The sequence below is a fragment of the Balearica regulorum genome, chromosome 6 (assembly GCF_011004875.1).
Source record: "Balearica regulorum gibbericeps isolate bBalReg1 chromosome 6, bBalReg1.pri, whole genome shotgun sequence".
Lineage (NCBI taxonomy): Eukaryota > Metazoa > Chordata > Aves > Gruiformes > Gruidae > Balearica > Balearica regulorum.
This window is the reverse complement of record NC_046189.1, coordinates 36,142,508-36,169,317: the sequence shown is the minus strand read 5'-3', so window position 1 is coordinate 36,169,317 and position 26,810 is coordinate 36,142,508. Positions and strand designations below refer to the sequence as shown.

Below are 26,810 nucleotides of genomic sequence, written 5' to 3'. Positions count from 1 at the left end.
TGAGCAATTTTCTATTATTTTAAACACATTCGACTGTTTTCCTTCCTATGAACCACACATTTGTCTCACCGCTCCCTGTAAAGCTTCTCTACATTTGCTCGTTCTTCCACCAAGTTAGCTTCAGTACAATGCATTGTCCCTGTCCCTGTTTTTCTTGATCGTTTCAGTACGCTGACCAAACACCTCAGACTCATTTCACATCTGTCTGCATTTAGCAAAACAATGCAAATTAACAAAGTAGTACACTGACCTCTGCAAAGAAATCCTTCCCTACCAAACTCCAGCCCCAAGCTCCACAGATACAAAAACCCAAGTAGAGCATCATCTAGAACTAAAAAGTATTAACAAAAACCTCAGAAAATAACTTATTTGAGAGCTACTCTATCAAACGTATGTTTCTAATACCTAACTTAGATACCGGAGAAGGAGAGAGAATCATTCCCAGCTCAACACCGAAGCAGAAGTAACGACAAGACAGTAATCCTCAACACTCTCAGAGCTGGACCTGGAGATTAATAGGCTTTACTGTTCAATGGAAAAGAATATTTAAAAATAAAAGAAAAGCACACATACCCCACACCTCCCTTCCCAAAAGAAAAAAGAACTGAATGCTTATTTTCTTGTTTGCTTTTGCTAGAAAGCAAAGCTAAAGCCTTCACTTAGAGGCAGCCAAGTTTTCTTCCAGAAAAATAACCTCTTTGGGAGAAATTTAACCTTTTGCTTATTTTGTTTCACGTTCTATTTTGAATCAAAGTTTTAATTAAAAAAATATTATAATGAAATCCTGCAATGTTTAGACAAAATTCAACAAGTTCCCAAATCATTATATGTCTAAACCAGCGACTTTTCACTAGTAATACACTCTCCGTGGTCCAAGCTGTGTCCTCCCCAAATGGAAGCTCTGGGCTGCTCCATTTTAGGCACCACCTGAACTTGCCACTAAAGTATTTGAGATGGAAAAAATCTAGGCCAAGCAGAGGTATTTATGAGTTTTTTTGATGGAAAGATTAAAAATTACTTTACCCCAAAAAAGAAGTCTTTAACTGGACTTGTCTTTGCTGTTCCAGCAAACACAGAGCATATTGCCGTTCATCTCCTGACAAATTACTCTCCAGGAGAACACAAATCATCCGTGCTGAGCTTCAGAAAGGCTCTGGAAGAGAGTTCTGTTTCAACCCACTAGAGACAAAAAGCCAGCCACAAAACAGACTCCATCCCAGTGGAAAGCCTCCCTCGCTCATAAACAAGAATTTTAATCCCGTTCATTAACAGCTGGATTGCACTCACCTTTATTGTGCTACATCTTCAGGTCGCTCTTCCATCCAGTACACATTTTGCTGTGGGCGTATCTCTGTTCTATTAACAATTGTAATATAATTCAATACATATTCCCACACAGGACAAGTTGTTTTCCTGACTGATTTAAAACATTTCACAAGATGGAGCACAGCTGAATTTTTAAACAGCAAAACAAGACACACAAAAAAAGGCCACTACTGTGTTTCTGTTGGGATGGTTTTGTAAAATAAAGTTTGCCATATCTGTCAAGCCTCCCACCACCTAAGTTTTCTTTCATGAATTAATACCACACACTAAAAACTGATACTACATAAACGGTACATCATTGCTAGAGATAGTTGCAATCACAGAGCCTGCTGCTTTCGCCATTACTAAAACTGTATATCGTGTTTACTACGGCTCTCCGACATGAATTACAGAATCTCAAATATTTGCAGCCTACAGTTTTCTAAGTATCTCAGAAAGCATACGTTATCGCCCAGGAGTCATTACCCCCATATTGCACAACCCTCAGCCTCACTGCTCTGCTCTCTATTTGCTGACATCAATTTTGCAATGAAAACCCAGAGATTCAGTGAGAATAGATGCCTAAGCAAAGATAAAAATGTCTATCTGAAGACTATCACTCTCCTGTTACATATGTATTAAAAGAAAGAGAAAAACCCAACTTTTTTATATATATATATTTATATATCCTACAAACTCTCCACAATCTTCTGTTCAAAAAGCCAGCAGATGGAAACCCAAGCCGCTCTCACCATGTGCTGAAACACCGCCAGTAAGAATTACGAGCTACTGTGGGAGATGGATCGGAAACGACCACGAATACACCTAACAACCGACGAGATTGTTTCATTTCATCTTTCTCTTGGAAGGCTACGCCAGTCTGAAAGAGCCAAACAGCACATAACGTCTTCCTGTCCATCCTTGGCAACCTGAAGACAGACAAGGAGTCCCCCTCACCCTGAGCAAGGCTGGGACCAGAAGCTTGCCACGTTAATTTAGGCTATCTCCAACCTTTCAAAAATACCCACGATTCACTACCAGAATATCTCTTTTCCGCAGAAACACTTACATTTTCTGTTTCAGCAACTGAGTCAGGAGGGTGACTATTTCTCCACTTTCTGATAGTTTTCAAGTAGTTTTAAATGTTCATTTCTTTTATGAAAGCATTTATTTTCCCTCTCTCCTCGTTCACACTACTCTAAGTGCACATCACCTCAGCTCAAATACTTTCCATACCTCACTGCACTGCAACTGGGTTTGCATGCCTTGCCTTTATCAACAGGCACTGTGCATCACCTGCAGGAATCAGCAGGTTATCTCACGTGTTACCCTGTCCCCACTAGTGCCCACCCAGCACATGCATGGATACCATACATCACACACACACGTTCTGGCTCTGCTCGGCAGCCCCGCAGAGGGCTGGTTTCCAACCCTAAGCAAAGGGGACAGTGCTGGAACAGGCAGGCAGGTACAGGGAGGCACAATCCACCGAGTAAGACGAAGAAAGCTTAGGCAGGTAGAATTTACTACATCATTAATACAGTTTTTCCTTTGCTCTCCCAGTGGTCCTTGAAGCTCTCTTCCCTCACCCATTTCATACACTTTCTGAAAATAGCTGCCCTCTATATGAGTGCAGGTGGGGAAAAAAAACAACAACTGCCTTTTAAAAGTAGCTAGCTTATTTTCAGACATAAAATATGAGCATTAGCTAGATGAGACTCAACAGAAAAGAGAAAGCAACCAAAAAGCTTTCCCAAAAAAAATGACAGATGTTGTTTCAATCAGAATAAAAGCTTAACAAATAAACATAATAGAAAGGAATCACAACTAAAAGCATTCCCAAGAAAAATGATGCAGCATGTCCTAAAGTGTTTAAGTTAAATATAGCAGAAGGGCAAAGGAATGCCTACAGATGACTCAATGAGGAGGTATTCAAAGCAGAAACAGCATTACCAGCATGTTTATAGAAAGCCTGCTAGTCCGAAGCACGGTGTTTTTCAGTTGTCATGTTCAAAACAAGACTGCAGACAACAAGCACTTGTGCTCAGACGCTGAAGTAACGTAGGACAATTTGTCAGTGACTCGAGGCTGGACCTCTGCAGGCTCACAGAGCTAGCAGAGAAACCTGCAGTCCTCACAGAGTTTCTGGTTTTAAATGACCCACAGAACTTTTTTATCCCCTGGGATATTTTTTTTTCCAAATAAACAGTACTTTATTTTGTCTGCAGTGCCTTCCCTGTTTCCCCTACCACGGTACTCACTTCATCACCACGCTGGAAGCAGCTTTGGACATGGTGGGATGCACGGCTTCCAGTATGAGCACCATGGGGTCCAGCATCCACCAGCACCGCCCTGGCCTCACTGGCAATCACATCTCCATTTCACAGCACACCCTCCCACTTACTTTACTTCACATTATCTTGGGGCAAATAACAGAAAAGCTAGCTTTACCTGTATCTGGAATGCTATCTCATAATACGTCATAAACTGACTTTTTTTTTTTAAAGCTCAGGAAAAGGGCTGGAGTGGCGTGTGGGCAAAACCTCATGGCACGGGAGGACCCAGAATGCAGCAAACAACAAGCCACAATGGCACAGAGATTTTTGGCCAGGAAGTTGATTCTGTCATATCATGAAAGTCAGTTATAATGAGGCAAGACAGCCCATCCGTAACTTCTAAACATCTCAGGTTTACAGGCAAACTACACAAGCTCTCACCCCTAGGCAGTCCCAGCAGCACTCCCTTTCCTCAGCCACCCTGGTAACGCAGGAGCCTGCAAACTGCAGCCAGAACAAGACAAATTTTCTTTTTTTATTGTGTTAATAAAGAACAAAGCAGCTATGTTTTGTCAAAACAATGCTTTTGTCTCACCACACTGAAACATAAACGCCTGAGATTAAAGAAAATTCCCAACAACTGACAACCTAGACACGTACTTTTTTAAGATACTTCGAGAAGTCCAGCAGGACAGTTTCCCTCACCTACAAAACGCCCCGAGAAGTTCCCAGAACTGCCTTTGCACCAGTCGGCTCGAACAGACAGGATTCTGTTTTCCCACCTTCCAGCCCACGGATAGCACTGAACCCCAGCACAGCACACACCATTAAAGCACAGCATATACGTTTAATGGAGAACGGAGAACTTACCTCCCTGAACAACAGCCTGGAGGCACCTCCATCACCTCTTTCATCTGCAACAGCATCCCTGTTGCTCAGATTTCATAATCCCCTTCGGTTAAGGTACATGGGTGCAGGCAGCATTGCAGGGCAGGGAAGCAGAACAGACACAGGTATTCATGTTGTCGGCGCAGCACCATCAACTCAGAGCATTTTTTTTGTTATTTTATTATCCCACTCTTTGCTTACAGCCTGCAAAGCCAGATGAGCTTAGTTGCCTTGGACACCTGGATAGGACTGTTCACATCACGGCACATCTTCCACCACGACCCTCCTGCCCACCTACCAACAGCAACGGGGGATCAAAACCTTCCAAAGTGCAACCATCACCTGGTTTTTCCACTCCCCAAAACCATTCTCACATCGCTACCTTTGTGCCGTTATTCAGCAGCAAGCTTGGCACAGGGTACCCGCAGCATCTGGCATGTCTCACCTGCTCCAGCTCATGCTCCTCACATGCTCTCCTCTGTTACCAGCCACTGGGATATTTGCTGCTGTGCCCAAATACAAAAGGAGCAAGTGTCTAAAACAGGCAAGAGAGCTCTGCTGATCTGTCTGAGGGCAAGATGTAAGAGACTGAATACTGCTTAGGGGAAAATAAAAACCCAAATTGTACTGAAGTGCAAGGAGACCTGTGGGAATCCCCACTTCTTACTTGCAAATCCCAGAACTTTTGTGCCATCAAAGGCAGCTAAAAGCAGCAGCCTGAGTGCCTCCTACCAAAGCAGTGTGTCAGCAAACACACGTCAGTGTGATCCTTATCAGTAAGGCTTTCTAGTGAAAAGATGTCCCTAGAAAGCAGTCACTGCAAATACAGTTTTCCTGAATATCATTACTGATCCAGAAGTAATGAAATAGCAGATAATACGGCCCCAGGGTACAAATCAACCACCTACCCTAATGCATACAGATGGAGCTCAACAGCTCTTCTGGTCTTCCATTACCAGAGTGAAATGGGATCTCTGAAACACCATTGTGGCAAAGCAGAAGAGAAGCTTACTAATGAGGAGTGTTTATTTTTGCTTCTTCAGAAAATGCTTTTAAATGCCACAGTCTGAAAAAAATTCTGTTTTCATGTATGAAGTTGAGTAGACATAGCTTCCCCTCAGAGAACCAAGATAAAAAAGCAGAGTGCACAACCTGCTCTTCCCTGATTTTGCAGAAAAGGCTTTGCAGAAAACAGTGTCTACATACTTTTTGTAATAATCCATGATGAAACTTTATCCAGTCCCACCAAAGAAAGCAGCAAAACTCGTAACTTACAGCAGGATCATGCTCCTCTTGCTGATGTTCACATCAGTTAAAGCAGTAACTTCCACAATGCTCTAAAACCGACTCGGCAAAGGTATAAGGTACAGGCAGGCACAGAATCTCGCTGCTTCCATCCTGAGGAAAATTTAGCACTTCACACCAAGAGCCTACTCCCACACAGACGTGATGTTATGCATTCCGAGCTGGTCACATCCCCAACAACCAGCCAAGTCAACGTGCAGCGCCGCACACGCATCGCACACCCCGACGTACCCACACCTATCTTTGAGAAGCATCCCTGCGCTCTAGCATGTCGCTTTAATGCCATCCCTTTCACCTGTGGCATGACATTACTTAAACTCCACTGAAATCTTTTCAGAAACTAAAGAGTTCACTGCTTTTTAAATCAGTTCCTTAAAGTTTGAAGCTTTTATGCTGCAAGTTGAAGACTCACACAAGGCACCTGCGTGACAAGGCACAAGAAACAGCAGCTCTACCAGTCACCACATCCCCTCTCAGGTACTTTCAGCAATCCCCGGTTCTAACAGGTACATTACCCTGCACACGCAATAAAGACATCCCCTGCACAGCTTCTTTCAAAAATCACATTCTCAGGAAATCAATTCTTTAAGCTGATTTTTTGGTTTTCATTAGAGGAATTAAACAATATATTTCAATTATACAAAAGAGCTGGAGGCAGCGGTCAGCAAGTACTTTTATGACCCTCATCTATTCTTTTAAAAGCCTCTTCCAGAACGGCTCAGGCAGGCGCATGAGTGGGAGGGAGGGAGGAGGAGGGAAGGAACATGTCCTACAGCTGGTCCTCATTCCTACCTTCACACAAATAAAGTCCAAACTCTACACGGTTTGACCTTGAATGAACAGCAATACATAAAATAAAGAAAAGGACACGCATGACAAATTAAGAATAAACGTTGAAAGTAATGAGTGGTTGTAAGGAAGAAGCATATTGGAGAGCCTTATTTAAAATCTCCGATTGAAGAATCAACGGAGGGAAAAAGACGAATCCATTTCAGCGCTGTGACTGAGGGCGGGTGGGTGACCAAGTATGATTTTTATAAGCCACCCTGCATGACAAAAAGCACAAACCCCAGAAGAGACAGCTCTGCGAGCAGAAGCTGTGCTACTTTTACAAGCTCTTTAGCAGACGGGAGTTCACAGCAGTTACCAAGCCCAAGCAGGCGGTAACGCAGCTGCGTGCTGCCCGAAGTGGTTAATATCTATTAAAACTTCACCTGTTTCACGGAGACGACGGTGCTCCGAGCCCGTAACCCCCGCACGTCCCGCTGCCCCCGGGGAGCGGCCGCTTCCCGCCGAGCCGCGCTCCTCCGGCCGAGCCGCTCGGGGCAGGGGCCGGGGCCGGAGCCGGAGCGTCTCGGAGGAGCCGGGGCCGACGGGTGCGGGCAACCGGGCTGCCCAGCCCAGGAGCGAGCTGAGGAATTTCAGCCGGAGCGGTCCCAAAACCCACAGCAACTTCTCCCGCGCGGCGCGACCCGGCGGGTCCGTCCACCCGCTTCCCCCCCCTCAACACACACAAACACGCGCCCCGGACCCACCCGCTTCCCCCGGCACCGGGGCGGCCGCACCTCCTCGCAGCCCGGGGCGCGACATGGAGCCCGGCACGGTCCGCTGCGGCGAGGAGGTCTGCGGTACCGGCGCCGCGGGCGAACCCGGGCGGGCGGCGGGGCGGCGCCGGCCGCTCCCGCGGGAGGGGCGCGCACTCACCCGCTCAGCCCCGCAGCGCGGAGGGGCGCGGCGGCGCGCTGCCGCGGGCGGAGCGAAGATGGAGGCTCGGCGGAGGCCGCCCGCCCATCCCGACACCGCCGGCAGGGCTCCGCTCCGCTCCGGCGGAGGAACCGGCGCCGTCTGACGCCCTCTGCCGGGCGGCTGGGGAGCGGCGCGGCGGTGGGACGGGACGGGACGGGACGGGACGTGGCGTGGCGGACGCCCCTGCCTTGCCCCCGGGGTCAGCGGGAGCACGGCGGGTGCGGGCCGAAGGGCTCGACTGAACCCGGGGGGGTTCCCGCGGTGCGGCGGGTCTCGGCTGTGCCTGCGCCCCCGCCCTGGCCAAGGTGGCTCCGGCTCCACCTCAACTCGCTGGGGCTCCTGGGCGCTCGGCCGGGCCCGAAGGCACATCCCACTGCAATGCTCGTGGGGATTTAGATACCCGTGGAAAGTCATTTCTTAGACTTTTAAGATAAAGACAGACTGAGTTTTCCACATATCTTACTAAATATGCAGCAGCTTTACAAAATGAGTCAATACTTTTTAATTTAAGCTTTAATTGTGTATTTAGTCCACACCAAAATTCCCAATTCTGCATTTTTCACAGATCCTCTAATCCTTTTTACCATGCGGTTGGAGGATAATTCCAATACTTCCACAACAACTCCAGATAATCACTAATACACTCTCTACAAGCTTTGCCAGAGGAACGTTAGTCCCATTGACTTTGAAAGTCATCTAAGTCATATTTTTAGGAATTTAATTAGTGCAAGAGATCACCAAACTCGCTGAAGTCCCCGATTAAGGAGGGAATATTTATTGATTGCAGGAAGAGGAGGCAGGGTGGATACTGAATCCATCACTTTTTAAATACATGAAGTGAATGATCTCAGTTTAGTTTATCTGCACTGTTTAAAAATTCAACTAGGCATTATTCAGTGCAACCTACTTTTTTTTTATACCTGGCCAGTAAGTTTAGGTGTTATGCAGGAAAAATTAATGCATATATCTAACTTAGCAAGTACCAGGTGACTATACGCAGAATGAAATTAGTAGAATATTTATTCCAGCTTTTCACATAGTTCTTATTTCTGCATTGTTAAAGAAGGTTCGTTCTCACACTATGTGGAGTGTGAAACTAATTATGACTACGGAGATGGAGCAATAACTCCACTGAGATGAAGCTGGTATAAACGAATGACAGTCAGGCCCTTCAAGACTCCTACATGACCTTTGCGCTAACACTGTACCCCGGGGATAATCTATTCAGGCTCTGAAAATTAACTCACCAGATGTTTTCCATTCAACAAGAACAGTGTATATAATGTTTTAATAGACATAGTTGTGTCACTCGTGTTTCTCATTTTTCTTTGCAGAAACATTAAATATCGGTAAATCCTAACGCAAGGATTGTTCGTATCACCATAGCATCTACAGACTCCAAATGAAACCAGAACTTCATTGTGTTACGTTCTGTATCGCAAACAAGCGTTTCTGCCTCAGAGAGCTTAATTTCTTACGAAGGCACAGAGATGGGATGATATTTATCATCAGGTGTGAAAACCGGATCAGAGATTGAAACACAAGTTTCCTGCCTCTGGGTTCAGTCCTGCTCATTTCTCTCATTAATTACTTGGTGTCATCCTGGAAGTTTAATGAGGGAGGAAAGTCCACCAGAGATTGCACCCCAGCTGGTCAGGAGTGTTCCAAACTAAGTTTTCTGAGAAAAGTTGTATTCGTCAAAGTGGAAGCACTTCCTCAAAGACTATTTGTTTTAAAAAGCTTTTTCTCTCGGATGTTTCCCAGGTCAGACAGCCCTACCCCAAATGCCCACCAGCGAGTGGCAGAGGGCACCCACCTGGGCTGCACCAGCCCCAGCTTCTTTTTCCCATTGAAAAGTTTTAAAAGGTCTCATTTTTGTCTGATACAGAATGGAAAACACCTCTGGAAATGTCAAGAGTTTTTCATAAGTGACACTTCTTTTTTTTCCTGACTGGCCCTGCACTGCAGGCAGTTACGCTCCATTTGCCTTCCTACAGCCCTCGCGTTGTCGTCTGCCGAGAATAGCTGCATTTTGCACCCCATGGTTAAGCTGGAGTTGAAGCAGTTGGGAAACTGCACCGCTGCAAGTCTTAGCTTAATTTGCCAATGTAGAGTTTGCATTAATGCAGCTAATCTAGCATCTGGGTACGGGAGCCTGAACTCCCCCCCGCAGCCCCAAGAGCAGCGCTCATTAAAAGCAGCAGCAATACAAGAGGGTGAGGAAAGAGTCCTCCAGTCCCACAGCCAGCTGAGTGCCAGCTCCCTTCAGCGCACACAGTTTGGCTTTGACTCTCTTCCTTGAGACTTTAGTTTTTCTCAAAATCTTTATGGAGAACTATATATACCTAAAAGATGTGTAAGAAATTAATATGGAGTGAATATGTAGGAAATACATGAAATAAATCTGCTTGTCTCAATTTGAGTAGAAGAGCTGAAGTAAGAGACCAAGAAGCAGCAACAGGAAAATAAAAGCACATAGAGCATGAAGGAGCCTGGAACTTTGAGTAACCTGTCAGGCTGGTTTTTAGCCCAGATCGCTTGTTGTTTCTTCTTGTTTTTTTCTATTTGTGATCCTCTTGTTACATGGATCTCGCTTGCTTTGTGGGGTTCAAAGAAAGAAAACTGGTACCCAAGTACTGTGAGTACTGGAAGCATTAAGCCAGTTCTTGCTCATGGATGACTGGCTAAGCCTAAGAAGGGAATAACAAAGCCACTTGAATGACAGCTTGGATCAAGTTCATAATGACCTGGTTTGTACAGGCCAGGTGTTATGTAGATTGGAGCTTGTTATTGTGCAAAATTTTGGCAAGCCTTGCGACGCAACAGCCAGTTCCAGCAGAGCTGGGCAGAAAGCCACAGACTACAGGCAGGTCTATCTTCAGGAAGATGGGCAAAGAAGCTGTCTTTTTCTGTACTCGGTACCTCGGGGATGTGAACCAACCTGCCTGCACAGCATCTGGAATAAAGCTTATAAAGAAACAGAGAACAGTTTCAAAACATGGAATTCCAGGCTTAAAAATGAAGAGGAAAGCTCGCATAAAAATGTGTCACCAAGTTTATTGTCTGTCTGTTATGGAGCAAAAATTCAGAGCAAAACGGTACGAGATAACAAGCATCCTACTACCACGTTAATGGAAAGTGAGCAAACTGTTACAAATAGTCCCTATTGATATAGTCTGCATTTGTTAGAAATTCTTTCATAATACTGTATCGATTTTTATGTTATCTAAAAGTAGTTACTAGAGTAATGCGGATGAAGAGCTATCAAAATTAGGGCTCACGATTTGTTTTCTCACTCTTTACCATTAATATGCACATACTATGATTTGTTACTTAAGCTAGTTGGGCTTAAATTTTATTCTTTCTTTAGATGGCCATTTTTTTAAAAAGAGGAAGATACCAAAAAAAACCCAAATCAAGGAAAGTTATCTTGGGTGCAATTTTTGTAATAACAATTAACGTTGAACTTACTCAGCATTTATTCCTGTGCCCAAAGTTAATAAAAGGGGACTGTACAAATCAGATCAAAGCCAGTTAGATTAATTGATCAGGTTTCTATTTTTTGTTGTAGTGACTTCTTTGTAAGCATGGTGGTAATGATGCTTTTACACCATACCACAAAAGCTCGTACAACTCGGGAGGAGAAAAAAGGAAGAAAATTTTGAACTATGTAATCTTTACCAGAATATTATAACTGCAAATAAGTGACAGCTTTTTCCATATATGAAGTATGGCATTTTTACTGAGTAGTATCAGCTTTCATATTGAAGTCAATGGCACCACAGAAAAGAAGCGGAAAGCCAAGCAGATAATGAATGCCTGCCACAATGGATTTGCAGCCTAAAGGCACAGCTTTAGACAAGTGGACAAGCACAAAGGAGGTGTGGTTCGTTGGGCTTTAATGCTTCATGGAAAGGTGGGTTACAAGGAGTTTCTTAAATCTCTCGTTGTTCCAGAACTTACACTGAGGTTTCGAAGTTCTTTTTAATAGTCTATTATAAGCTAGGATCATGAGAACGTGAAAAAAAAAAAGAAATTATCCTTTCATCCTTAGGGGCAGTGCCTCAGAAATCGATGCTAATGAACAGACTGCAGCATACGGAAGCTTGCATTTCCCCCGCTGCACCAATTTTGTGCATTCACAAGGGACACTGCAAGTGCCATCATGTGTAATTAGAAACAGGGAGGGGGAAAAAAGGATATCATTCATTCGCACTTCTCATGGTGTCATTTCTTTGTGGCAGATTTAACAGAGATTAAACAGGCATTCAGTTTAATACTAGTCCTATTAAGGACCAAACATAATTTATTTTTAATTATGGAGTTATCAAGACACCGGCATAATTGATGGCAGTCCTGTTGTGAACATATCCTTAGATGATGACTTCTTTAGTAACAGAAGAAATGCATGCAGGCAGGATATTTATCTTTACTAACACTCTAGTTAGAGTATACCTCTATGAATAGTTACAGCCAGTCTTAATGTTGGGTCCAAACCCCCACACACACTAGTGAGTACAATACCCCAAATCCCAGTGTGCAGGCCCTGCCTGATCCTGAAATAACGGCTGAACCAGGATTTGAAATCAATCCTCCCTGCGGCGCGGAGTTTGCCGGCCATGCCGAGGTTGATCAGCACACCAGCCCCCTCTTCTCCACAAGCCATCTGTCCCTTCCTATTCTTCTCCACTCAAGATCTGCTCTTTGTGTCCCACAAATGGTGGCAAGTGTTTCCTAAGGGACACACAGCTCCTCTTTCCATGACTTTATTACACACCACAGCTGAAGGGTGTAAACTGCAAATCAGACCTAAGTATCAGCAGAGATTTAACCCCATTGCATCGTGCAGTGGCTCCCTAGCCGCCTTATGGGGACTCACTCTCCTTCATCCCTCCTATTCCCACTCCCCACTGTCTACCATACCACAGAGGATTACAGATGTTGCATATTACACAGGGGGAAAAAACCCTCGAGCAATCAAAGAGCTTTTCTGATAATGGGAGTGAAAGTAGAAAATTTCCTCCAGGATTGACTGGTCTTGGCCAGCTGCTTCTTTTGCAAACACATCAACAACCCAAGCGTTCGAGGAGGACTGGGGTCTGCTTTCTGTACCTAGCAAGCACCATGACAAACAACAGCCACGTGGCCAGAGCTGTCCCTTAACGTTTTACACACTGAAAATCTTTCCAAGAGTAAGTTAACTTCTACAAAAGGGAGAAAAACGTTTGAACATTTACATCGTTCGCACTCCAGATGCAGTCGGGAAGAGTGGATTTGCATAGAAGATCACTGGTTGTTATAAAATAATTATAATATGTTATCATTTAGACTTAAGGACCGATGTCCTACATTCCTTCCACCAACGGAGAGCATTAACTATTTGCATTGTAGACCCTTTTGGGACATACCCTCTGTCTGCATGCCTGCTAACACAATTATATCCGCACCGGTGCATGAAGATCAGAAAACACTACCTGCGCTCACACAGATTTGATCTGTACGAGGGCTTTTTTCATTGTCACCAACCCTGGAATCATTTGTCCTGTGCAAATTTCAAGATCATCTTTAGTGTTATTTTGGAGAATGCAGGATCGGACCTTTTGATGCCAATGATGGGTTGAAGGAGGAATATTTATCAAATAAATTATCACTACAAATTAAAGCACAGACCAGAACTACTGCAAAAGGCCCGTTATCTTCTTGGCTAGAGTCCCTGGAGTTTAAAAATGTGATAGCCTTGCTAATGCTCAAGGAAACACGATACTTGTATTGGTGTGTAAGAGAATGTCCTTTGTAAGTACCACGGCGTGCCGGTTAAAGAAAAACACGAGAAGGGTGCAGCATGGAGCAATGCATCGCCACCTATTCACCAGCCGTGGCGGGGCAAGAATTCCACCTGCCATGCGAAGGAAGAAAAGCTTCAATGAAGGCACTTCACAAGCTATTAACCTTTCCTGATTGGAGTCGTGCTTTACAGAAAGCACAGCAAGTATCTACTAGAAGAAGGGCTTTCCTGCAAATACTACTCGGCAATAATTTAGCAGCTGGGGAATCTGTCAAGTTTTTGTGTCCTGAGACACTACTTATTTAGTAGCAAAGGTGATAATAATAGATAAAGAAGGCTTATGCTAGTGACTAATTATTAGATTTGAAATCTATCAATGCCTATGGAGCAGTAAATTAACATTCAAGATATTTTCTTATAATTTCAGTTTTGCTTTGGGGGTTTTTTTGCTCTTTTTTAGCGCTTCTGTTCCAGTGCTTTAATTAAGCATTGAATACAAGGTAAGGGATTTGCTCAACACAATCAATAATGGCGTTCCGATGCTGATGTTAAATTGACTTGCTATTTTTAACATGCTGCTTAGTTATTGCCTATCATCCTTAGTCACACCTTGGGGCTGTGCAGATACGCACTATCGTAGGAGATTCCCAAGAAGGGTTTTGCCTCAAGGAGGTTGAATCCTGTCACATACTTCTGAGCACCCATGCAAGAGATTAAGGGTACCTCCAAACATGTCAGCAGTGCTGAGAAGTTTTTGCATGTAGAAAGCTGTCTGCAGAAATCCAGTTTTCCTCAGCCCCACTCATACTGAACAGCTTTCACTAACTACCAAGCTTTACTGGATTTGGCTGTCTTTATTTTGTGAGTATTTTACAAAGCCAGTACACAGAAGTATTTCTAACACTAGAAAAAAATCTGCTTTCATATTACTACAGAATACCTTGCTACAATTTATTATTTAAATGAGCTGTTATTAAATTCCCTGTCAACATGAAACAGGAAAGTGTTCACACTATAGATGGCTGCAATTTTTAAGACAAAAAAAACCCCAACAGACTTTAAAATTCCAGAACAGAAATAGGATGAAAGAATGAACAGAAATTCAGCCAACAGCTTAATGTTCAGCCACGTTTTTCAGATTTCTCTGATTTCTCTTGCACTAAAAAGCAGTCACCACTTTTTGCCTAAAGAACCAAAGATGAGAGGGATGTTCAGCCCAGCTCAGAGCCTTCCCTTCACATCAGGTCTCTCTCCTCCAGGGGTTCCCTCTTTAGTGCCTAAACATCACAGCGCTCTTCAGAATTTGTACACACCGTGTGTACCTTCTGCAAATTATTTAGGAATGCCTGAGTATATGTCCTGTCTATACACACCAACACAACAAATGCATTATACGCAATTTTCCATCACCTTACCAAGCTTTTCATAGCTTTCTACAATTGTACTTTTCTGCATTTTACTAATATAAAATAACACATTAAATTTAACTGGTTTCCAATAGTAAGGATTCAATTCAAACATCATTCATATCTGTGCAGGTGGGATATACATAGAAAAGAGCTAAACTAAAGTTCAGGGACAGCGACAAAACAAGTTTGAAACTATTTCTGTTGCTTTTTTTTTAAAGAAGATTTAAACACTTTAAAATCATCCCCTACTTTTTTCTTCTATATTTAAGGGTGATGGTGAATTTGATGCTTCCGATCAAGCCAGGTGTTTAAGTTTATTTTTCCTGAAGGCTTGCTTACTGTGCACATCACTTTCTTGCCCAGGCTGTCCTGCCAGAGAAATGCATTTACAGCTTATGCACTTGTATTTGCAGCCTCCTAACAACATTTAGGAATTAGTTCAGTGTACCTGCTCCTCTCTTCTCCACCATGCTTGTCCTCCAAATCCAGTTTGTCCGATCTCCAGATCGGTGTCATTTCACAAATCGGGTAATCTGTGAAGCAAGTCATTGGCACATTCTCACACTTTAATAATTCACAAAGCCATCCTGTGCTCCACCCAGGAGCATCAGGGGAGTAATGGACCCAAACCTTTCTAAAGGCAATGATCATGTGCTGTAGTGTGCCTTAATATTACTAACTGATTAAGGCAATGGTTACTAACTTTAAAAATGTTTTCCTCCCTCTGAAATCCTCATCTAGTTATTTCTTCCTGTACTCTGTAGTGATTTATTTTCCACTCTGGACGCATATAAAAACAAGCTGAAACATTTTACTTGAACCATGGTCTTACTAACTGCTAAGTTTCATGTTTGATTAACATTTCTGTATTTTTTTTTTCTTAACAAAGATATTTTTAAAAGACACTTTGTAGTCCTAGGACCTACATACATATGCTGAAATATCCCTTCTTTTGCTATAGCCTTGGTTTTCAGCACCATATCAGAAGTATTTACAAAGCAACGTGGTGGTTTTTTCAGATGCCAAGAAACAACACAGCTATTTTAAGGCAAAGTCTCATTGCTTCCTAAGGATATAACTAACTGCTCGTGGAACTCGCAGAACTTTATATTAGTCTGTGTTGAAGCGCTGCAGGATTAGTTATAATTAACTGTCATCATGTCATTTTTCTCCCAACCACTCAGATTAAAAGAAAAAAAAAACACACCCAAAAATTCTAGCAGCAACCATGATTAAAATGTCTATTTGTTTCCTATCCCAAACTTAATTTTTAACTCACAGGAGCTCTCAAGCTCTCCTCCACGCACCCCTCAGCTTTCACATAGATACTTATACCTGTCTACCACACATAAACATTTTTAACAACAGCTAAAGAGTTGTACAGAAGGTGCAAGAAGCTTAAGACAAATATTTAATATTAAATAAGTGCTTCTGCTTCGTGGTGTAATAGTTTTGTGGACTCCCATTGCTGATTTATTCATTTATATTACTTCAAGGAGCCTGTAGGCACACGTTCAAAAATAATTTAAAAGGACATGAATTCATCAGTGAGCCAATGATGACTAATGGTAATTCACTAGTTGAACCTGTGCCAACTAAAAATAACATAAAACTACCTACAACTTGGGTTTCTCCTAGGTTAGGATAAGTTTATAAACTCTGCAACATCTTCTTGAAAGGCAACAGAACTCATATCTCCCACCTGTTGACAACAGTTAATAAAAAGACATACTTACATCAAGTGACTGTGAGTGATCACTAATTTAAGAGATTAAAAGTTGTCACTTTTGCATAGGTCATCCCAAAACCTTAATATTTACTATTCTTAAGTGAATTGATTGTATTTAATCGCGGGGGGGAATGGATAGATAGCATTATAAAAATTAATGTAATATTCATTAAAGTAAGCCATATTTATTCTCTTCCATGGCTTAAAATATTTTAGAATACTCTACTTTCAGTTAAAACTCATGCTGTAATATTAATTCAATGATTCTGGGGAATTAGGAGAGGAACAGGCACATAGGGAGGCAGGGGGCTCATCCTCTCCCTGAATAGCTTCTCCATTGCCACTAGCAAAGACAGAGTACTAGACAGGCCACTGGACTGATCCACCAAGACATCTCCTATGTTGTGTTAAGAACCAGGAGATACAATCAGATACTACCCCAAGTGAAAAAAGATTTAGGCTTCTTTTAAAGCTCCAGACTGATGGAGATTTTCCTCCCACAACATCTTTGGCCCACTCTCCCATCTATTTAAAAAAAAACAAAAAACAAAACCAAAAACCCCAAACCTCTCATAATAAAGACTATGCTGTCTTCAGAGTCATCCATTTTCTTGAACTATGTCTAGAGTCGGTCACCACGCCTCAGGGTAACAACTGCTACTTTTTATAGAAATGCCAGACCAAGTAAGAGTCCTAATATACCCGTTTCATCTAACTCTGAGCTGTAGCTGAGAACTGAAACACTCACTGTAAGGCGTAAGGATTTCACTGGCTTGTCTTGGAGGAAGCTTCTGCCAAAGGTAAGGCTTTATTTTGCAAAACAGGCGGCGAAGCCATACCATACGCAAGCAACTTCATTTCTTTGTGGTCAGGTCTGGGAAATGGCTTAATTCGCTCTCCCACTTACGCTGCACAAGCTTTTCTTCACCGGTCTGAAGGGCAAAACAGTCGCTTTCTGCAGTCTGTCTACAGCCATCTAAAACTCATTACTAGGAAAATGTACACAAGTAAAAGATGGTTTCAAGAATATTTAATATAAGATTCAATACAGAAATATTTTAACTGGATGTAAAGAAATGGGGAAACGATTTACTTATTTACTCAAATTTTCTTCTGTACTTCTGATTAACCTTTACTGAGTAGATGAGGTAATACATCTCATTGATTGGTAATCCGCTGTTATGTAGCTAAATGACACTTGAACACACAGATTACATCCACGTGCACTGCCAGGACATGGAAGAGCATAGCACAGCTCTAATACCAGCTCCCCAGGTGGATTACCAGCAGCAGATCTGAACCCAGCATTTTAAAGGAGGAATACCTAAACCTGCCTTTTTGGCTCAAAACAAAGGTGTAAAAAGTTTCTTCTATCACAGATAGAGTACAACAGGGCCAATACTACTGATCATTAAAGTATGAACAAGAGAAACTTTACCATCTAATTAAATCTCAGTAGCGACTGATGAGGAGGAATTTCATACCTGGAATAAAATAATTGCTCATAAAAGTCACCAAAGGAAAACTGACACAGTGGATTATTCCAAGCTGCTGTGGAGAAGTAATGGCTTTCTTTACCATGTCAGACATTCTGCAGATGACTACATGCATCCATCACTCCCTTAGACCTACGCCAGATCTTCAGAAATCCTTCAGTACTCATTGATAGATCAAAAGCAACTTCGTATGTTTTAAGGTATTGATTTAGTTTTTTTAAAAAATGTTCCTTGATAACTACCTTTCCCATCTCACACTCCAGGGTGCCACCAGTTGCAGAAACTTGTCTCCAAACTTGTTTTTATACCTTCAAACCCTCCCAACTGCCAGACAAGTTTGAGAGCAGCCTCTCCCCATTCTGCGTTTCATATCAGTTATCGTTGAAATCCTGTGACCAGCTATGGATTGCTGCGGGTCTGGCTCAATTTGCCATGGCAAGGGAGTACGACAGCAATAGCAAATGAGACGCTATACAATTGCACTTTGAAACAGGTGAATCAGAACCAAAGTCACCAACTTCTTTTCTCTTCCACTTTAAATTATTTCTGGATGTAATACGAGAGTGTCTAATAAATTCAAAACTTTTTTCTTCTTAGTTTTGCATCTAGAATTACATGATCCCAAATGAAAATAAATCAGAGGAAACTCAGTGCTTCCCTGACTCCTAAAAATGGCAACCTGGCTTAAATGGATTGAAGTTTTAGAGAAAATCTGAGACTCACGTGCAGATTTCATTCTGTCATTCTCAAGAAAAAACATGGTGAGGAGAAAGGGAACGGGAAGAGGAACTCACAAGCTATTCAGTTTAACTTAATCCCCAGATACAAGCAGAGTTTCATTTGCGGAGGACCAAAAAAGAAATTTTTTTCTTAGGTCATTAAACGTTAATTTAAATTCATTCATGCTCCTCTTAGCAGGCAGATCAAGTCCATATGATTGCCAGCAAGTGCCCATAATTTGATTGATGTCTTCTCACCCATCTAGAAATCTGAAAAGAATCCTTCTAAATGATTAAATATTTGATTCCTAGCAGCAAAAGGAATGAAAAAAACCCTGCATGGGTATATAAATGGCAAGTCCACTGGCTTAGGTCCTGAGGTAGCTGGAAGTCCACCGCCTTTACTGAGCAAAGCAGAACAAAGGTAGTTTTAAAGTTCCATTTGTGCTCACAACCACAATGGCAGTGAGAAGGCATTTTGACCCCCAGCACAGTAAATTATTTCCAGATCTGACAGGCAGCAGAGAACATTTCACAGCCTGGCATCACTGTGGGACTGGCTGCAGCGGCTCTCACACAGGCCAGGACCTCTGCACAGCCAGTGATGAATTCCCTGGGTACCTAGGGAGGCAGAAAGGGACCTTAATACGGGGCAGGAACCCATCTCCGGTTTCTAGGCTTAGAAAAAAGGATTTCAGCGTTATATTCATAGTGAAAGCTAAATTCTTAACCATGGCAGTGATCAAAGAGTGGTCATTCGCTCGTTTTGAGGGGTTAGTTGCACCCATGAATTTGAATAGAAGGATGGTGGTTATTTAACATAGTCTTTTTAAAAGCAAATCAAGAAAAGACAGAAAAAATGAAGACTAACGAGAAAACTTCAGAAGACCACTTTTTCTACAAATGATTTATTAGAAATGAAATAACCTGGAAATCAGGATTCACAATCTCCCAACCAATCATCCATTTCATGTAAAGTTGCTGTCTTAACCTGCCAAAAGAAATCAAGTGTAAAAATGTAATGAAAGAAATGGCACCTTCCTCTTGGACTTAAGATAGTGTTTAGTTTTAAAAGTATAATCTAAAAATAAGCACTGCTGCTCACTAGTCTCACTCTATACTCAGATTCATTCTTCTTCATTTAATAGGAAACAGATCTAATACCATTTGGCATCCAGTAAATTTTAGCCAATGGAAACACATAATTTTAATACTTGTAAAAAAAATATTTCTTTGCAATAAGGAAGCAAAAGACATCTGGCAATTAACTAACATGCAGAATCCATGTCGTCTTAGATTGGCCTTATTTCTACAGCACCAGCATTGCAGATGTCAAACAACCTCAGTCTGAGGCAAAACAATTGCTAAAATGAAACTGTGAAATAATGTATACTTATAGGAACAGGAAATTTCAACTTCTGTGCCAAAAAGATGACACAATTAATGGTCTAATTATAGCATATTTATAAACCTTGCACTAAATCCCTTTTCCTTATGTGAGTGATACCTTTGAAGTTAGCGTGACTCAATTATCTGCTCTGTGAGCAGCGGTTGCGCAAGGTTTTTAGTTGCAACATACCTGGAAGGTGAAGAGTGACCACCCTGTCAGGTGGTAACTGTCAGACATTTATTGGCCTGAATATCAATAATTCTGAGAACTCTTCCTTGAACTGTGTTCAACAGCATCCAAGGACTTCCCTGCAATGAGTAAAAGCTGCTACAGATTCAACATAGCTATAATATTCAGAAACTTTCCTTGCCTCTATGAAAACGTTTTGATGCATATACTCTTTCCAGAGTTTAAAGTTGAACTGCCAAGCATTTAAGGACCTAGTGCTGAAGAAGATTGTATAGTGCGCTGGTTGAGTTATATGCATACAAAAATTCAAGTAATAGAAAAGATATGCTATTAGAAATTTGTAGGTCAAAGGGAAAAAAACCTCCGCTTTTTGACAGTGATATTATTACTGTGCCAAAGGTAGTAGCTCAGACCTGAACACTGATCCTCAGAGAGCTAACTCTCCTGTTGGCATTCACTTCATAAATAATCCTGCAGAACAAGGCACATCTTGTCCCATAAAAACAAAGGTGATCCTTCACATTTAGATCTTTCCAGGCAGGAAAGAAAGGAGAGAGGAAACCTCATTTGTAACAGGTAGCATCTCTGTTATTCCTAACTTAGGCACGCATTGCTCATTTGAAACATGTAGGAATGCAAATGGAAGGTAGGGCTAAAAACAGACAGTGTACCTTGCTGCCTGGGAAACTCTCCACAAAAAACCTAAATCTGTATTAGGCTGTCTGCATCCTGTTGTCCAGATAAAAGGAGAAAAAAGAAATCATCTTCTACCCTTCAGACAGTTCTGGAAATGGTTGTGGGTCACATGAAAGAGCCTGACGTCTTAGCTCCCTGACAGAGTGCAAATTCGGCTGCTGTCTTCTGCAGTGGAAGAGAGAGGAGTAGATAATGCCACAGCAGGACGTTCTTGAAAAACTTCTTTTTGCTCCTATATATGTCCTATATATTGCACAGATTCTTCTTCTGCAAAATACTAGCTCACAAAGACAAGCTAGTCAACCAAAAAAAAAAAAAGGGAATTATACCTCAAACTTCCTATAACTATAGTGATCAATAAAAGCTAATAATTAATCAAGGTCTATCATCCCAAAAGTAGATTCGCACTAAGTAAAAGGTTAACTGGAAAATATAGAGCATACTGTGGCCTAAAAATTCCTTATAGTTAATAAGTTTGTTACATTTCAGACTGTTCCATGACAGTCCACAAATCAAGTGAAGGCCAAGGAGACCGAAAATCACTCTGAGCTAATTGCAGGCTTCGGCAGTGGCAAAACCTCGACAGTCGCTTCCCAATAAAACAAAAGCAGGATTGGCCAGAAATCCACTTTCCCAGCTTGAAGCTTGTCTTTTGATCATATCCAAGAGAAAACATTAGAAATAGTGATAATTTATTTCTATTCATTTTCTTAGAGAGAGTTTCCACTTCAGCACTTTACTTGCATGTAAAGTCACGTTGAGGGTGATAAGGTTTTCCTCTGAAGCATCTCTCCTGTAAAGTGAGCTTTACAAGTGAGTTCAGATACTAAATATTTGTCTACAGGAAAGAAAGGCTTTCCACCATAGTAGACCTACCTTACAGTATAATTTTCATCCAATAAAGCCGTATTAGATCAAGCAGTACTTGATGTTCTGGCAGCAAACTGATTTTGATATAATAGCTAGAAATACGCTGGAAAAAATTTTTGCATAGGATTAAATGATATACAAATAATGTCTGTACCTACTTGAAAGATAGAGTTTAAATACCATTCAAAGTAAAAACAAATTGTTGAGACAAGTTTAAATGCTCTAGCCAGATGAATCATGGTATGTCCAGAACTCCCACTAAATCTATTTTATTCAAAGAGCTGCATGGATAAAACTGACAGAAAAATATGCTGCTAAAACTGATCACATTAGTTGTTTCCCAACTCTGATCACTCCTCCTCCCCGCATCCTAAAAATGTATCTTGAACCACTAAATTCCTCTTCAATACTCGCCTTTATCTGTCCTACTTCAGAACCAACTACACATTATTTTTAAAGGAATTAAAAGGATAATTTAGGAGAGAATTTTGCCTAATCCTGTAAAGTCCCTGCAGACTTCATCAGGAATGCTAAGAGCTTGAATTCCTGGACCCAAGGTGTGTTTTATCATCGAAACTTTAGCCACCTGCCAGAGCAGTCAGCAGCTGGTGGCCATCACCCTCGCCCGGGCGGTCGCAGATCAGCTGCCCAGGAGCAAGGGCTTCACCCCGGCGAGTGCCCCGGCCAGCGCTGGCAAACTGCTCCGGGCAGGGGCTGCAAGGGCATGCCAGAGAGGGGAAGCACAAATCCCTTCAAGTCACATCTATTTTGCCAAGCAGAATTATTTCTTCTGCCTTCCAGCTAAATTAAAGAAAGAATGACTGGCACAGGAATACGTAAGGAGGAAAATAAGAGCTTTGGGTTATTGTCCAGCTTCTGGTGTCATACTGGGGTATGAACAGAGTCTGTGGGCCTGCACCAGAGCACACTGTCACCCCAGGTGCAATTAATGACAGTGGGGTTTATTCCTTCAAGGGCAGGCATAAAATAACGAGGAGTACAGGGTTTGCCCACAGATTGCAGCAGAAACCTTTCAAGGTGCAAGGGGGTGGGGGGGTGGATCATTAATACTTGCAGCGCACGTACACAAAGGAAGAGAATTAACCTTGCCCACACAGCCTTACCTTTGACATCACCTGAACTTTGAACAGCTCATTTGTCATTCATCTAAGTGTTCTTTCATCACAATTTTCTAGCACAGAATTTTATAATTATTTCCAATTACTGTCTATAATATATGCAACTTTCTGCACTGCAGTTATATTTTACCACTGAACTTTAAAACAAACATCTTAATTTAAAATGTACTCTGCCAACTGTACGACACAGCTACTCTGTGATAGCTGTCCAAGAAAAATCAAACATACATATTTACCTCACTAGTAACAATAAAAAGATTGTAGTTAGGTAGGCACAATAAAAATGCTCTTGAATCCTGTCAATGTCCATCTGCTTCAGAAGAACTCAGTCTTACAATAATTTTAGAGCTACGTGCAAAAATATATGGAGCTGAACTTAATACAGAACAACTCCCCTTTTCTGCATAATACTGCAATAGCTCTTCAGGGTTTGTAGTAACCAGTGAAAGGCATTAAAGAAGCACTACTTGCCAAAAGTATGTTTATTTGCCAAAAATGTTAGATCCGCAGTGGACCTGTTTACTCGAGCTGTGCTGTGTGTTATAATTATGATCATCAGCCCCAAGGACTGCTAAATTAGCAGAGCCAATAAAATCGATAAGATCAGGGGTACAAAGAGACTCAGGAAGGAAAGGATCTGCAAAGAAAACTATTTAGTATGACACAGCCGCCCTCTGCTTCTATACTTTGTTGACTCAGCAGCTATAGTGGACGTTGCTGATTGAGTGTCTGGTGTACGCCTTCAACATAAAGCAAGGTACAATATTAAATGGAAAAGCTCTTGTCTTAGAACAAGCCACGGCAAATCTTGTACGGTTTAAAGTATTTCCCACTCTGGTTTTCATGGCCTCAAATATCCAAGGAATAATATAGGAGTTCAGAGATGGTAGAAGTGGCATCTTTTGTATAGTAAAAGGGCAGAAAAGCATCCCAAGCCGTAACATTTAAATGTGGTAACTAAAACTAGGCGACTGAAGACCATGAGTTCAGCCAGCTCTATATCCTAAAACTTGCATAAGTTTTTCTATGTTGGTCTTAGGAAATGTGCATTAAAACTTGTCTTTGCGATTAAAAAAAAATAACAACAAAAACAAGCGAAAAACCCCAACCTAAAACTAGGATTAGACTGAAAAATCCTTGCCCAGAAGAGAGCAAGGGATAGAACAACTGCTTTGCTCGTCATTTCTGTAGCGCTGGTGAGCTTCTCCTAATAGCCACCCTGTAACATTAAGGAGAAAGGGTAGCACGTTTCCAAGAAAAGGGCACCAGGGTTTCTCACCTCAATATACGCTCATTAACTCTGATTTCTAGCTCTCCAGGAAGTAAAAGACCAGGCTGTACTTAAAGAGACTTTTCTGCCAAAGGTCAATGAAAATTTAGTTCCAATGAAATAGTGCAAAAACCCTGTATCAGTCCCCAATTCTCTCACCTTTATGTGACAGACAGAAGTGTTTGGGGTTGCAGGGACAGGGTTTAGATACTTCTTCTCACAGCACAGCCGCTAAAACTAGGTCGGTATCTGCCATTAAAAATAGCAAAACTATACTGCAAGGTGGAACTATTAAGCTTTATCCATCTAGTAGAAATCAGCGTCTCATGTGCACCTACCCATACAGGGCTTCTTACGGTATCAGCTTTGGTGTCTTCATGCTATTTTGCTTTTTGTTCTATACTTGCTTAAAAAACACTACCTAAACACTGGATCCAAGAAAAATGGCTTGGTGTAACACAGACTGAAATCAGTCTGCAGCTTTTAAAATTTTTAATTTATCCATATTTAAATGAATTGTTGCCTTTTTACATCTTTTGGGAAATCATGCACAATTAATTTCAGTGATTGAAATCAGCATTTAGAGAATAAATAAGTCCCTTGTAAAAGCACGCTAAAATCACACGCAATCTTTCTGGTACCATTTCAGCTCCCATCAGGAAGTGGCTGGAGGCTGGCATCTAGATAATGCTGACCTTCAGTTGTGACTTGGTTTATCTGGATTAGCATTGTTATTTGCTAGAACCTTAAAAAAACAAAGGGCTAATCAATACAAGGTCAAAACAAAAGTGTCACAGATGGCTTTGACCATTCCAAAAAGGTGACATCTGTCACCAAGAGTTACTGCAGGAGCTGGCACGATGCTCCAGCAGCTAATGCTGAGGGCATTTCTGTGGGCAGCTTCCACAGGCAACATCCACAAGCCACTTCTCAGGCATATTTCATGCCCAGTAGTGGGTTACATGAACTGGCAGGGCAGATTGATCAACAGAATGAAAAATACGTCGGCAGAAAAAAAAGAGAAAAAAAATCAGCGGAGCAAAGAACAGAGGTTGTAATACTGGGGAGTTTTGTGAAGGAGTTTAACCTGTTGTAATCTGTGCTTGTTTACTCCAGCAGCTCATCCTAACTCCAAACACCGTAAATGAAACCAGAGACAGTATAAGCACGAGGTTTTGGCTATATAGTGACTCCCATCTCAAGTAGTTTATTAATGTACTAATGTTCACTTATAAACTAGACACTCTGACACAAAGCCTCATCTGCAAATGAAGTGCTCTAATAGTATAAAAGAAGTATATGATAAACCACCTAGATAAAACTGCCAGAAAAATGAAGAGCAGTATAATGGTCCAAAGTGTGTGTTTGTTTTTCCCAAGCCATGACGATCTTCGTTCTTATACTTGTTCCCTGTTACGAGCATCAATGCCCTTGGCTTGTGCAAGTCTCTTGCAGGGCTGGGTAAGAGTCAGCGCGTGAGGTCAGGTTACCCTGTGCCCCCAGCGCACAGCTCCAGGCATCAGAAGGGGGCACAACCTGCAAAGCTCGGTTTGGGAAAGTATAAACCTTTTCAACACACAAAGTTCCCAGCAGGCTGTGGACGCCTGGGACCTTACCTACCACCTAGAAGCATGTTCCCAAAGAAAGCCTTGAGGTACAACAGCATTCGAACTTGAAATTCAAACTCACCCTGGGACGCTCTCGAGAGGACATCCAAGACATTCGCAAAGCATTGTATTTTATATTAGAAATACTGCTAAGCCACATCTGTTTACTGCAGAACCATTATGCAGATAAGGATTCAGGATGAACTTGAGTGCCTTGGGGAAGGTCAATCTCAGACTTAGTTCTTTGCATTCTGCACAAGGGGTTGTAGGCCAAAAAAAAAAGTACCAGGTGTTTGTTTAAGGAAGAAAGGAAACTGGAATGCTCGTCTACATTCTGCTCCACCTTCTCACTCTGGGTATTTAGTAGCTAATGGAAGCTTTAGTTATCCACTTTGCACATTACATTTATTTGGAGATAAGTTTCTATGAGTTTCTGCTCTCAGAAAATGTTTCATAAAGCCTCTGGTTTTCATTTTTGTCATGGGGCAGATAGGAAAGGATATGCTAATCAAAGACCCTAGAACTAGAGCTTCTATAATTGGCAGCTCAGTATTCTCTCGTAGCCTTAATTTATGCATACTATTAAAAGGTTAAAGTTGGTCACAGGTCTCCTGTGACTGTCATCTGTGAAATAATGCTGTTGGAAATGCAGTTTTGGTTCTCCCTCATTCCCGCCTGCAAATAAAACCACGCATATTCTGCACATCTTTCCCCCTGAACATTGACACCTCCAGCGACATAAAATCCAGCAAGCGATGTGACAGCTGCCAAGGTCAATAAGAGTTATACTGAACTGCTGAGTAAGTGCTGGTCACACAAATCAAAGCTGTATAAGGGCAGCTTAACATACACAAATCTGCAACTTACTCAAACTACTTTTTGGACTGAGACATTTTTATCATTTTTCCTCTTCCATGAAATGTTATATAATGAAATGTGATGAAGTCAAAGATATTTTGTGAAATCTTAGCGTTGTGTCCTTTGTGTCAAA

The 26,810-nt window shown here is 41.9% G+C and overlaps 1 protein-coding gene across 5 annotated transcripts in view; it reads right to left on the bottom strand.

The window, feature by feature from the left end:
* Positions 1-26,810, bottom strand: part of THSD7B (thrombospondin type 1 domain containing 7B) — a 355,621-nt gene that overhangs the window by 315,672 nt on the left and 13,139 nt on the right. Inside the window, exon 1 of one of the 5 annotated variants that reach the window (XM_075757233.1) lies at positions 7,479-7,558. The exons of 1 other annotated variant lie outside the window; for it this stretch is intronic. The gene's annotated coding sequence lies outside the window, so the exon portion shown is untranslated. Of the gene's footprint in view, positions 1-7,309; positions 7,559-26,810 lie in introns of those variants that run through there. 3 more of the 5 variants (XM_075757234.1, XM_075757232.1, XM_075757231.1) reach the window with 3 other exon arrangements.